At 39.7% G+C, this 15,132-nt stretch overlaps 1 protein-coding gene across 3 annotated transcripts in view; it reads left to right on the top strand.

Moving 5' to 3' along the window:
* Positions 1–15,132, top strand: part of lhpp (phospholysine phosphohistidine inorganic pyrophosphate phosphatase) — a 150,276-nt gene that overhangs the window by 84,908 nt on the left and 50,236 nt on the right. The window lies entirely within an intron of this gene.

The following is a 15,132-nucleotide window of genomic DNA, read 5'->3' as shown; positions in this document are numbered from 1 at the left end:
TTGTGATTTGGCTTGAACTAGTGTTCAGTATTGACCATTAACAACCTGCATGCACTGAGCACCTTTAAATATAAATATGGGCACAGGATAATGTTTCTTTCAGCCTATTTATAAAGTAATATTTTAGTCATAATGCAGTGGGTAGTTTTTACAGTTGAGCAAGCTTTCGGCATATTTTGCATTTTTTTGACTGCAGTTGAGAATTGTTACTCTCCAAAGGCCAGATTGCTGAAATCTTTTTAATTTATCTGCAAACATGCTGTCCATTTGAAAGAAGAGTTTGGTTTTAAAAAAGAAGCATATTTTATTTGCTACTAATCTTTCTTTTGAAGAAGGATTCTACTTAACATCTAGTCCTGGATTTTAATACTCCAAGAAAAATTAGGGACTTATTAATTGGGAGCCAGGATAATTAAATAATGACTACTTGGGTTCGTCTTCTATTTCTGTTAATTAAGTCATTTTTTTATTTGAAAGGAATTACTCTAATTTCAATTAAGCAGCTTAAATAAAAGATTTGTTTTTGCATAATTTCAATTTGACTTTAAGATCATTCAAATTAAGCTACTTTAAATTAAGTTTGCAGAAAGTCCCTCTTCTTTAGTATTTCAGGGTGGCAAGCTATTTAAAGTTAATCAGAATAGCTACTGGGGAAATTGTGTGGCTCTGAGCTGGCAGGTTTTATGTAGCGGAATTGCTTTTTAAAAGCCCTGCAGCATAGACCTGGTTCTTCCTCTACAGCTTTCCTTATGCAAGATTGTAATGCTGCAGTATGTTAGCTTTAGTGGCCTAGAAGTTCCTCAAACGGTGTAACCGGCAAGTTATGGCAATATTTGCACTGCTCTTATAAAAGCAAAATACTGCAGATGCTGGAAATCTGAAACAAAAACAAAAAGTGCTGGAAATACTCAGCAGGTCTGGCAGCATCTGAGGAGAGAGAAGCAGAGTTAACGTTTCGGGTCTGTGACCTTTCATCGGAACTGGCAAAGGTTAGAAACGAATTAGGTTTTAAGCAAGTGAAGGGGAGGGAGTGGGGAAGAGAACAAAGGGGAAGGTGTTTGATCGGGCAGAGAGAGATTAAATAACAAAGCTGTCCTGGGACAAAGGTTATTTGTTATTTGCTTTGTTATTTAATCTCCCTCTGCCCTATCAAACACCTTCCCCTTTGCTCTCTCCCCCAGCCCTCTCCCCTTCACTTGCTTAAAATCTAATTCTTTTCTAACCTTTGCCAGTTCTGATGGAAAGTTACAGACCTGAAACGTTAACTTTGCTTCTGTCTCCACAGATGCTGCCAGACCTGCTGAGTATTTCCAGCACTCTTTGTTTTTGTTTGCACTGATCTTGTCAGCAACTTGCACCAAAATTTCGTGAGGACCTTATTAGAGTACACCGGAACGTAAAGCAAGGGGGAGTCAGTGTAAACAATCGGGGCCTGAGGAAAGCAGGGAGCCGATGCTATGTTCCATTTATTATGTATGAAAACGAGAGTTTGAAGCCATTATTTTTGCACATTATGTGAAGTATGTTTAATAATATGAAATCATGAAAGATTGCAATTTTTAATGTAATTCATTCTGATAAGTGCTGCAAATTTCACTAAATCAACTTAAAAGATAGAAGAAACACAGATGTAGCATTAAAATCAGGCGCAAATGACTTGCACCTGAATTTCCTCAATCTTTTGCACTGAAAATCTGCATTATGCCACACTTACACTGTTATTTTGGCACAGTTTTCAGGAAATTCTGGGCCACTGTTTCCAATAAGTATTTTTATTTTTCAACTGTTAATTGATATAACTACTGTCGTTTGCTGAGCCATTTGTTTTTTGTCTCCACCTGAAGTGTTCCTGTTTTTACAGTTATGCTCTTGTGTTATTTTTCAACTACTGGAAGACTTTAGACTACCTCTGGGTGGTGCTGTGAACTGTAAAAATGCTACATTGAAACACTCCTGAATAAATCTTTAAATCTATGACTTTTTCCATAATTAAACCTTCACCCTTAAGTTTTGTCCTAACCAGTTGGGGCTGAATTACCTCTTGCATCCAACTATATCTGTAAAACGGCTATTTTGAATCATGATGGGTGTGAAGTAACCAAGAAAAATCCTTCAAACTTGTGTTTCAACAGCTAAAATGTATAGAATTCAATGAAGTAATGTCATTAATGTGACATTTAAGCAGATAAATGCATTCTTTGTATGCTAGTCAGAATTCATAGTAAGTTGAAATGAAATGAGGATTCTCACTGCTTCGGTTCGATAACAGTGGGAGCCCTGAACGTCTTTTTTTGTTTCATTCAGCTATATGTCTGAACCAAGTTACTCCAATCTACATGTGGAATTTCTGTTTGTTGAATGTACATTCTCTGTAGGAACATGGTCCCTTTACCCAAGTCTGGACAGCCCAGGCTCAGGGTCCTCCAAGTGCACGGAGGCTTACTCCTGGACTTTAACTTGACAAGAACATGGCAGTCCACTGCTACAAAGCACTAGTAAACAATCTGCTGCTAATCCAGGTAGCACTGCCCCCTACCCACAAAGACGTATTTGCTTGCAGGGATTTCTGGAGTGGGAAGAATCCCAGCCCCAGAACGGGATATACTTTTTCCTGCTTCCATTAGTGAGCCAGACAGGCAGATGAATCAGCAATGCTGTCTTGGAGTACTGTAAAGGGCCTGAGCTGACTATTTGTCCTTGATACTTTGGATTTGTCATTGTTCCTAGTTTAGTTTGGTGAATTCTCATTGTCACATATGCTACTGAGCTGACAGTGCACTAGATGTCTCCCTTGGCTTGTTTGAAGTTCGTCTTGGCCTGCACGTAACTATGGTGAATTCATGACTATTAAAACATTAAAAAGCTGGTCTTTTAGCCTGTTTCTCATCCAATTTCTCTGTCCTAACCTAATAAAGCCTTCCACTTCTTTGTTCTATCCTATCTCACGTAATGTCTTCAAGCTTATATCTCCTGAACCCTCCATCCTTCAGGCCCTGGCCTTCTGTGTACCCCATTCTCTATCTGCACCCCCTCCCACAATATTGTGACAAAGCTTCAGCCTCCTTGGTCCTAATCCCAACTTCTGTAAACATTCTGCTTGTGTCTGTTTTGATCTGGCTTGTTCTCTGTCATATTCTCTTTTTTTAAAGAGTCTTTTTAAAAAAAAGTCTCTTTGGCATCCCTCCTAATCTTTTCCTTCCTGGCTCAACATCCACTTTAATTGCACCTACTTGTGATTCACATGTATACTTTATCAGGGCGTGTCAGCAGGTTATTCTACAAGACTGGGAGGAGAGATGGCTTTCAGTACAAACGGAACATGTCTTGAGCTAAAATCCCCACACACACATTTACAGTGGGAGTGGCAGGACAGCAATCAGGATTGGGAATCCTGGGTGTTTTTCTCCATTCCTTAATCCAGTACTGAAGCCAATGGTGATGACCCTAAAATCTAATTCCACATTGACCTGGTAACAAACCAAGCATGTCCCTGTCTTCTGCACAGATACACACTGGATAAATTTGCTAAGCACTTTAAAATTTGAATGAGAGGTGCAAAATATCAAAACCATCAAAATAACGCCATACATGACGGAGAAGCAAATACAGTGATATCATCTTCTGCAAAGAAGGCTAAAAGACCAAAGCCATCGCTTTCAGTTCCCACCATAATATTCTGAACCCTGGCCACTGGCTTAGGCCAAAGCAACTGTTTGCAACCTCAGTGTCCCATCTTACCCCAAGTTGAGCTTCTGTTCCTTGATCCTTCCCATCACCAAGACTGTTTACTTCCACCTCTAACATTGTAAGCCTCAGACCATCTGCTGCTGAAGCCCTCATCCATGCCTTTGTCACCTCCAGGCTCAACTATTGCGATGCTTTCCTGGCTAACCTACCATTATCCTCCCTCCCTTAACTTCAGTTCATCCAAAACTCTGTCCCCTGTATCCTATTCTGCACCAAGTCCCTCACCCCTGTCCTCTGTAACCGGTTCCCCAACACCTTTAATTAAAAATTTTTATCCTCTGTATTTAAACTCTAAACACTTCCAGCTCTACAACCATTCCTTCACAAACTTGCCATCCCTCTGACTCTAGCTTCTTGTGCAACCTCACCCCTTCATTGGCACTTTGTGTCTTCAGCCACCCAGGCCACATAACGCCAGAATATCTCTCTCAGCTCATCTGTGTTTGCACCTCCTTCCCGTCGTTTAAGACCTACTTCTTTAACAAAGCTTTTGGTCACTTCTTCTAAAAATTTCCACCTTTGGATCGGTATACATCTTTTGATTGTGTTTCTGTGAAGCATGTTGGAATGTTTTTATATGTTACAGTTGATATAGACGCCACAACAAATAAATAAATATATATCCTTCAGATAACCTCAAGTGCTACATATGGGACATTGCCCTGAAACTGCTGTAATCCCATCATTGTAAAGCTCATGTAGTAGGCATTTGTGCAATTAGATACTTTTTATTTTTCCCCACACCGTATCTGACTCCTTGCCTTAATATAGGCATCAGCTCCAGATCTGGAATTGGGCCAGTTCACTGCAAGTGATTTGAATCATCTGTCTTTACATTCTGTGCAGTATTTAAATTCTACCAATTAGTTCAAATTTCTGAGCACAGAACAGAGCTGCACGCGATGTCACAATTGTAATATTCTACAGGAAAATAGAAATGTGTGTTTTTTTTCACCAATTATGTGCCAGTTGAACATTCTTCTGTTCAGGGTGTTTCAGGGTTCTGATTTAATTAACATAATTAAGACAATTTCAACTTTGTATAGCATGCCTCCACTTTTTTCTTTTGGCTTGAGATCAGTCCATTTTGCAGTTAGATTAGCTCTTTAGACAGGCCTACATTGTGATTTCCATGTTAAATCAGTTAACTGTCAGCTAATGTGTGCTGTGACTGCATGACATTACAGTACATTAGATTAATATCTGACACAAGAGAAAACAAACTGAGCAGCATATGTATTTTTGCAAGGATCATACATCAAACCTTCCAGAGTGTCGATAATTTTTGTGCTACCAGTGAGGAGAAAGAGGAAAGGCCACGAAAAGTCAAAATACATCACTGTGGACATGTGGTCTTTCACATTCCATTTTCCCAAGATTTTCAGATATATTTGCACACTTTATATTGCTTTGTTGAATTAAATCAACTTTGCATGCCAGCTATAAAATGTTTAGTCTGCATTGAGGTGGGTATCTGGATTTGATCAAAACATAACCCAGTACCATTAGATACAAAAATTAAAATGTTATAGTTCATTGCACGGCCATTTTGAGGAAGAAAGAAAAATGGGAACTTGCATCAAACTAAATATAAAGGAATAGTTTAACACAAAAGCCCTGATTTATTTTGAAATTTGTAGCTACTGGTTTAATGAATCTCCTGAGATCTTCCTGGGCTAAAATATGTGGAAAAGAGGGAAGAATGTTATGCAAGAAGAGAAAGTAAGAGCTTTAATTTTTTGATTATTTCTGTTATTTGATGACAGGTTGGACCTTGGTTCAGACGTTTGGGCTATAATTAAAATCTAATTAAAAAACTTTTGCAATCTGATGTTCCAAAACGTATTAAATTATGATTGGGTAGTTTTTAAAAATTAAATTTTAAAGTACTGCACGCTATATTACTGCATGTTCACGTTTAAGATAATTTTCCCTTCCCCCACCACCTCCTTGTTCAGGGACATCAAAGCTAATTTTGTAGCTTAAAGCTACTCTGGCTGAGATTGCCTAACTTGGCATATGAACAGAATTCAAACCTCGAAACTTACTGGTGTGTGTACCCCAGTAACATACTATAATTTGTGCCATCGGGGGGCAGGAACTATTTATGTAAAGTAATTTTGTATTAGATTGCACTTTATGCTCATGAAGCTGAAGGATGCTAATGGTAGATACCATTTTCTATTAATACCTCATCTTAATTGCCATCAATATGTGTGTGTCAATCACGTTTGCTGACCTCTATTTGTATCTTCATATGCTTACCATGATGTCTTGTATGAAATGGTATCTTTCAGCTGGAGTGAATTCCCTCAATTGTAGATTGTCATTTACCAAAAGTCTAGTGAAATGCAGCTCATCATAACATGATACAAGTTGATCGCCAAATAGTTCATCCACCATTGAAGTTATCCTTGTACTGAGTGACAGTGCACACAAAAAAACTACCAATAGACATCTGGTGGGGCGAATGTAACTTCAACATAAAAAGCTTTGTTTGCACGGAGGCACCTACTTTGGTTTTAGTATTACTCCTGCCAAATTGACTTATCTACTAAGTCAGCCATGTTTAATTTTGTTCCTCTATTCTCCTGTCAACTAATTTTAATCACATTATAATCTTAGTGTCCTGTAATTTTGCAATAATGCATAACTTATGAAGCTGGGGAATCTGAATAGCTAGTTCAGCACCAGAATAGGTAATGATTACATAAGCAACGCCCAAGACTACAGATTTGGTTACTAGATGAGAGATAGGTAAGAAGATATCTATGAAATCTTTTCATCAACTTCACGGGAAGTATAACAACATCCATGAAGATCCTGCTGATTTTATTCCGAAATTCAAGAATTACAGTTCTTAATTTAAGTCACAAAAATATGTTGTCCCTGTGTTATTCCAGATGTACATGAACTGCTGTGGCAACTTATGCAGCATCTTATCTCTTCACCGTGTATCCCAATTTAGAAAATGATCATGTAGTTCTTGTATAATCCCGCCCACACAGGAACGTCAGACCAGGGAATAGTTACTTTCTACCTCATGTAACAGTTACAAAAATCTAATGTGCTGCAGATAAAGTTTGTTCTTTAATGCTCCAGTCAACATGTGTTGCATGCTCTCTTTAATTAAAACCAATCTGCAAAAATATTTTCAGGATTATTTAATACATCAAAATTAGCTAATTGATGCGTGGCAGGGGGAGCTAGGTTTAGTTGAGCTAGTCAAATAATCAACCCAGAGGTCTAATTAAATAACTTGCAACTGAATAAATCTGTTTTGTAAACCTTTTCTTGTGGATCAGCCACTGTCATCATGTTTAAAATCATTCTATTCTTGCTGAATACAAAAAAAAGCAGCCAATGAATTAGGAAAAGTAGTTTAGGAACATAAGTTGGGGCAAGAGTGGGCCATTTGGCCCCTTGAGTCTACTTTATCATTCAATAAGTTCCTGGCTAATCTTCACCTCAACTCCACTTTCCTACCCTATCCACATATCCCATTACCTTAGTACCCAAAAATCTATTGATTGCTGTCTTGAATATACTCAATGACTGAGCATCCACAGCTCTCTAGGGCAGAAAGTTGCAAAGATTCACAGCCCTTTGAAGAAATTTCTCCCCGTCTCAGTCCTAAATGGCCAAACTCTTTTGAGAATGTGACCCCAAGTTTTAATTCCCCCCCCCCCCCCCAGCGAGGGGAAGCATCCTCCCAGCGTCTACCCTGTAAAGCCCTTTAAGAATTTTGTAAGTTTCAGTGAAATCGCCTCTCATGCTTCTAAACTCCTAGGAAATATAGAATGAATCCCGTCTCATAGGACAGTCCCTCATTCCAGGAATCCGTCTGTGAATAGAAAGTTTCACTCGGTGTAAGGTAAGTATATCCTTCCCTGAGTAAGTAAACCAAAACTATACACCATACTCCAGGTGTGGACTCATCAAGGCCCTACATAACTGCATTAAGATTTCTTTTACACTCTTCTACACGAATCCCTTTGTAAAATGGCTAACATAGCATTTGTTTTCCTAATTGCTTACTGTACCTGCACGTTAACTTTGTGATTTTATTTTTTCAAGGGCACTTATGAATACAAACATATCCCAGTTTCTCACCTGTCTTAAAATAAAAATCTACTTTTTAATTTTCACTACCAAAGCAGATAACTTCACATTTCTCCATATTATATTCCATCCACCACTTTTTTTGCCCACTTGCCTAACCTATCTATACCCCTTTTCAGCCTCTTTGTTTCCTCCTCTCAGCTTTCCTCCCCACCTAGTTTTATATTGTCAGCAAACTTTAATACACTACACTCTCTCCCCTCATCTAATTAGTTGATTGTAAATTGCTGATGCCCAAACACTGATCCTTGCACTATCCCACTAGTTACAGCCTGCCCATCCAAAAATTGCCGAGAATCATAGAATGGTTACAGAACAGAAGGAGGCCATTTGGTCTGTTGTGGCTGTGCCAGCTCTCTGCAAGAGCAACTCAGCCAGACCCACACCCCTGCCCTTTAAGCACAGCCCTGCAATTGTTCTCTCTTCAGGTGCTCATTCAATTCCCTTCAGAAAACCATGATTGAATCTGCCACCACCACACTCTCAGGTAGTGCATTCCAGATTCTAACCACGGGCTGCATACATTTTCTTCCCCTTTGTGTCCCAGTTGGTTCTTCTGCCAATCACCTTAGATTAGACCTCCTTTGTCTCCTTCACTGTTGCTAAACTAGCAGATTGCTCATCTGACATCCAGTACTGGACAAGCAGAAATTTCCTCCAATTAAATACTGGAAAGATGGAAGCCATCGTTTTTGGTCCCCACTCGAAACTCTGTTCCCTCCATACCGACTCCATCCTTCGCCCTGGCAACAGTGTGAGATTAAGCCAGCCTGTTCACAACCTTGGTGTCACGTTTGACCCTGAGCTGAGCTTCCGACCTCGTATACGCGCCATCACTAAGATCCCCTATTTCCACCTCTGTAACATTGTCCGGCTTTGCCCTGTCTCAGCTCATCTGCTGCTGAAACCCTCATTCATGCCTTTGTTACCTCTGGACTTGACTATTCCAACACACTCCTGGCTGGTCGCCCAAATTCTACCCTCTGTAAATTTGAGGTCATCCAAAACTCTGCTGCTTGTGTCTTTACTCGCATCAAGTCATGTTCCCCTATCACCCCTATGCTCGTGACCTACATTGGCTTCTGGTCAAGCAATGTCTTGATTTTAAAATTCTCATTCTCCCTTCATGGCCTTGCCCCTCCCTATCTCTGTAATCTCCCACAACTCTCTGACATATCTGCACTTCTCTAATTCTGGCCTCTCAAGCATCCCTGATTTAATCACTCCACCACGCACCTTCAGTTGCCTAGGCCCTAAGCTCTGGAGTTGCCTTCCTACACCTCGCCGCCTCTCTACCTCGCTTTCCTCCTTTTAAGACCGTCCTTAAAACATACTTCCGCAGGGAAATCTGAGATGTGCAAGACCTATATAAGTGGTGATATTGGGAACTTTAATTACTCAAATATCGATTTGAAATAGTGTTCGAGTAAAGGGAAAGGATGGGGAGAAATTTCTGAAATGTGTTCAGGAGAACTTCCTTGACCAGTATGTTCTTGGTCCAACTAGGAAGGAAGCATTGCTGGATCTGGTGCTGGGAAATGAAGGTGGGCCAAGTGGATCAAGTGTCTCTGGGGGAGCACTTGGGTAAGAGTGATTATCGTATCATAAGGTTTAGATTAGCAATTGAGAAGAGCAAGGAACAATCTACAGTAGAACTTCTAAATTGGAAGAGCACTAACTTTAGTGGGATGTGGAGACCTAGCCAGGGTAAAGTGGAACCAAAGACTGACAGGAAAAACTGTAATGGAGTAATGGGTAATCTTTAAGGAGGAGATGTTTCAGGTACATTCAGGCTAGGTACATTCCAACAAGGCAAAAGGTAAAGGAACCAAAGGCAGGGCTCCATGGATGATGAGGGAGATAGAGACTATGATGAAAAAAAAAGGAGAGTGTATGATGCAGGTCAGGTGAATGCATCAAGTGAGAACCAGGCAAAATACAATAAGTTGAGAGGAGAAGTGAAGAGAAAAATATGACTGGCAAAGATAGAATATGAGAATAGAATGACAGTTAACATAAAAGGGTACCCAAAAATCTTTTACCAGCATATAAATAGTACACGGATTGTAAGAAGTGGCTGGGGCCTATTGGGGACAAAGAGCGTGATATATGCTTAGTGACGCAGGGCAAGGCTTAGATTACTTAAATGAGTACTTTGTATCAATGTTTACTAAGGAAGAGGATGCTGATAAAATATTAATAGAACCAGTGATGGTCGAGGTAATGGATGAGGTGAAAATTAATGGGTAGGATGTAGCGGAAAGGTTGACTATGCTTAGCGCCTGGTCTGGATGGCTTGCATCTCGGGTTGCTAAAGGAAGTGGAAGGGCTTGCTGTAATCTTCCAATCTTCTCTAGATACCGGAGAGGTGCCAGTAGATTATAGAGTAGCAAATGTGACACATTATTCAAGATATAGTGTAAGAACATACCTCATAAGAGGACTCCAGACCAGTCAGTTTAATATCTATGATGGGTAAGGTTTCAGAAACAACAATCAGGAAAAAATCAACATGCCCTTTGCAGAGATTTGAGTTAAGTAAGGAGAGCCAGCACAGACCTGTAACAGGCAAATTGTGCTTGACTAATCTAATTAAAATTTTTGATGGAGTAACGGAGAATATTGATGATTGGAAAGCAATAGATGTTTTATATGGATTTTAAGAAAGCCTTTGATAAAGTACACATAAAAGGCTGTTTAACAAAATTGAGGTTCATGGAAGAGGAGGATCTGTGTCAGCTTGGATAAAGAATTAACTTAAAGACAGAAAGGAGTAAGTCTTGGTAAATGGTTGTTTTTCAGACTGGAGGATGGTAGACCGTGTTGTTCCCTAAGGTTCAATGCTAGGACCAATGTTTTTTTTAGATATATATATACACACACATATATACTTGGATTGGAATACAGAGTAAAATTACAAAATTTGTCGATGATATCAAACTTGGAGGAGTGGCAGACAGTGAGGATGAAACCAATCAGGACACCGATAAGCTAACTGGGCAGACAAGTGGCAGATTGAATTTAATACAAAGAAATATGAGGTGATGCATTTTGGCAATAGAGATAAGGAGACTTAATGGCACAGTTCTAAATAGTGTACAGGGACAGAGCGACCTGTAGGTGCATGTGCATAGATGTTTGAAGGTGGCACGACATATTGAGAGAGTAGTTAGCAAAGCATATGGGATCTTGGGCATCATAAGTAAGAGGTATTGAGTACAAAAGCAGGAAGTTTTGTAGAATCTTTATAAAACTCTGATCAGGCCACAACTAGAGTATTGTGTCCAGTTCTGGTCAGCATACTTTGGGAAGGATGTGAGAGTCCTTGAGAGGGTGCAGAGGAGATTTACCAGAATGGTTCCAGGGATGAGGGATTTTAGTTACAAGATTAGGTTGGAGAAGTTGGGGCTGTTCTCCGAGGAGCAAAGGAGATTGAGGGGAGAATTAATAGAAGTGCACAAGATTCTGATTAGGTAGACAAAGAAAAGCTGTTCCCATTAGCTGATGGTACAAGGACTAGAGGACACAGATTGAAGGTTTTGGGCAAGAGATGCAGGGGGGATGTGAGAGAGAACTTTTTTACACAGTCAATGGTAATAACCTGGAACTCATTGCCTATGAGGGTGGTGGAAGCAGAGTTGATTGATTTCAAAAGCAGATTGAATGGACATTTGAGGAAAATAATCTTACAGGGCAATGAGATAGAGACGGAGAATGGGACTGATTGGATTGCTCTACAGGGAACCGGCATGGACTTGATGAGCTGAATGATCTCGTTCTGTGCCGTTATGACTCTTTGCCCAAGCTTTTGGTCATCTGACCTAATGTCTCCTTATGTGGCTCGGAGTCATATTTTGTTTTCTAATGCTCCTGTGAAGCGCCTTGTGACATTTTATCGCATTAAAGGTGCTATATGAGTATCAGTTGTTGTTGATTGATGCCATCTGGGTGTCAACCCTTCCACCAATGAGAACAGTTTCTCTCTATCTACTCTGTCTAGACTGCAGATGATTTTGAATGCCTCTGTCAAATCTCCTCTCTTTAAGGAGGACAACCCCAGCTACTTCTATCTACCCACATAACTGAAGTTCCCCATCCCTCGAACCATTTTCATAAATCTTTTCCGTGCCCTTTCTAAGTGTCATGGGAGTGTTGTGTTTTTTTTCCCCTGTAAAGATTAAGGGGGTCTGTGTACCTTTAAGACTGAGATTTGTTTATCTCTCTCAGGGAACAGTGTGTGTGCGAGCTGCAGCTGTTCCTAAACAACAGCAAGAGAGATCAGGTCACATGCTGTATTGTATCCATTTCACTGTGTGTGAAGACTGGCTAGAACCGGTTTGATCTGGAGACCAGCGAAACATGCTCACACTGAAGGAAAGAATCTGTGTGTCTCAGCAGAAAATCTACATTGACCTACAGGCTGTGTTTCACCCATAGAGGAAAAAAAAACCCTGATAAGGAATCGTTGCATTGTTGGAGGTAGCAAATTCCTTTTTACTTCCAGTCTGTGAGAAGTCTCTGTCTCGGGAGTAATTTTCTGTTGCCTTTTATGTTTCTGGGAATTCTGGAATTCTCAGGAAAATTTCCACTCTCAACTGCTAATCCAAAATCAAATAAACCTGTTGCTATACTGTTTGTTGAAATATCTGTGTGATGCCTGTTGCCACCGAACTGCCATGAACACCTGTCCATTACAGACTGTTCATCAAGTTCTCCTGGAGACCTCGAGTGGAATCTGACTATTTCACTCTGGGACATTTCACCACTCCGGGAACGTAACCAACCAAGACCTACAACCCAGTTATTTTATTATTCCTAAGAAACGGCTCTAATTTTAAAACACCATTTTAAAACTGGTTAATCATTTTTTGAATGTATGTGTGTGTGCATGAGGGTTAGGAGGAATAAGAAGTTCTAAAGTCTTTTCAGACATAGATTTATCTCAATATTGTTTAAGATTCAGTTTATTAATAAATATTTAATTTGTTGTTTAAAGATACCTGGTTTGGTGTATTTTATTCTGGGGGTTAATAACGTGTTTAATTTGGGTAATTTCCGGTAGGTGGGAAACTTTACTGATGTGCTGCGACCTTTGGAGTAATGGGACTGAATTGACAGTGCATTACTCCCATCTCAGTCGTAACACATCCGAATGAGCGGTGCTCAGAATTGGACACAATACTCCCAGTCGAGGCTGAACCAGAGTTTTATAAAGGTTCATCATAACTTCCTTGCTTTTGTACTCTATGCCACTGTTTATGAAGCCCAGGACCTTGTATGCCTTTTTAACCACTTCCTTGATCTGCCCTGCCACCTTCAATGATTTGTGCACATATGCCCCCAGCTCTCTCTCTTCCTGCACCCTATTAAGAATTATACCCTTTATTTTATATTGCCTCTCTTCATTCTTCCTACCAAAATACATCAAACTTCTCTGCATTAAGTTTCATCTGCCATGTTTACTCCTACAGTTTTCTGTCTGTTAATCCTCAACCTACACTAATACTTTACCTCCAACCCCATGAGCCCTAACTTTATGTAAAAAAAAACTCTTGCGTGGCATCCCTCCTTTAATGTTTCCTTTTTGAAGATCCAAATACACTACATCCATTGATTTTCCCCTTATCTACCCTTTTGGTTACACCCCAAAAAAATTCTTAACAGATTTGTCAAGCACAATTTCCCTTTCATAAATCCATATTGACTCTAACCAATCATATTATGATTTTCAAAGTGCCTTGGTACCACATCCCTGATAATAGATTCTAGCAATTTCTCTACTACTGATGTCTGGCTACCTGGCCTACAGTTCCTTGTTCCTTTTCTTCCTCCTTTCTTGAATAGCAGGGTTACGTTTGCTACCTTCCAAACTGCGGGAACCATTCTAAAATCTAGGGAAATCTGGAAGATCAAAACCAATGCAGCAACTATCTCTGTAGTTACCTCTTTTAAAACCCTAGGATTAGGCCATCAGGTCCAGGGGATTTGCTGCTTTTATTCATTCATCTGGCTTGATCTGCCTAGGCACTTAGATAAGAAATGATTAGTTGGCTGACATGTTTAATGAGTTCAGTTGGAATATTGACCTTTACTGTAACCACAGGACAATGAAGTAGGCCTCTTAATTGCTGCACTTCCTGCCTGCCCTCCATTAGCCATTCGTATTCTGTAATTACTCCAAGTAAAACTCACCTCTGAGAGCAGAATCTAAAGTACCCATGAGCTTAGTCTGTTTTGTTTCAAGCAAATATTGAGATATTCCAAGTGTGTATAGCGTTGTTTGTGCGCTGATTGGTCAGTGGTCTATTACAAAGGTTCTGTCTATTCAGAATCCACTTGTAAACACACAATCCCAAAACAATGACAGGCAACATATATCTGTTTTTCTCCCCCCCCACTTCTTGCATCAATTTATAAAACACAATTTTAAAGTTGCCTATTTTTAATATAATCTTTCTCTAGCATGATGTCAAGATAGATTACATATGGTAATTAGCAATAATGTCGAAGATGCAAGATTACAGACATTTTCTGGTGAATGTCCTGATACAAAATATATGAACGTTTTAATCGCAAGTGAAGTGAAATTGGGCAAAGTACAGACAGATTTGATATTGTGTGCTTTTATATGTTCCTAAATCCTGAACATTTTATCCTTTTTGAAATGCAAGTCATGATGCATGCTTAAAAAAAAATCTCAAGTTGTATGTTTATTAGATGGGACTTAGTAATAGGGCTTCATTATTAATATTGTTTTTCATGAACTGGAGGAAAAATACGTTGGGTATTTAAATGTGTATTTGCACTACAGTGGTAGCATCTGGTTTTAATTCACACCAACACTAATGTTTTGTCGTGTAAATCAGAGCTGCGAATTTGACTGACTCTGGAGCTAAGCAGTGTGAGATTACCTCCTAAAGTTGGGGCCTGACTCAGCTTTTACACTGCAATTTCAGCATCAGTGAAAAACAGAATGGCTTCACACTAACATTACTGTTGCAGTGTAAAGTCATGAAAGAAACCTAGATCTTCCTTGACCAGAAGCAGCTGCAAAGTGTTTCACATAAGTTTTTAATACTAATCTGTCATGCAATCTTTGAACTGAGTTCCACCTCTATTCCGAGGTTAGGTGCAGTTCTTACCAATAGAATGTATGTCTGTAGTTTTATGGGCACAACTTGACCGTGTCCTCCCCAATCTACCTGTCGCAGATGCATCTGGCCATGACCGTATTGGTAGGAATGACCACCGCACAGTCCTTAT

The sequence above is a fragment of the Heterodontus francisci genome, chromosome 20, assembly GCF_036365525.1.
Source record: "Heterodontus francisci isolate sHetFra1 chromosome 20, sHetFra1.hap1, whole genome shotgun sequence".
NCBI lineage: Eukaryota > Metazoa > Chordata > Chondrichthyes > Heterodontiformes > Heterodontidae > Heterodontus > Heterodontus francisci.
This window is presented reverse-complemented; position numbering and strand designations above follow the sequence as displayed.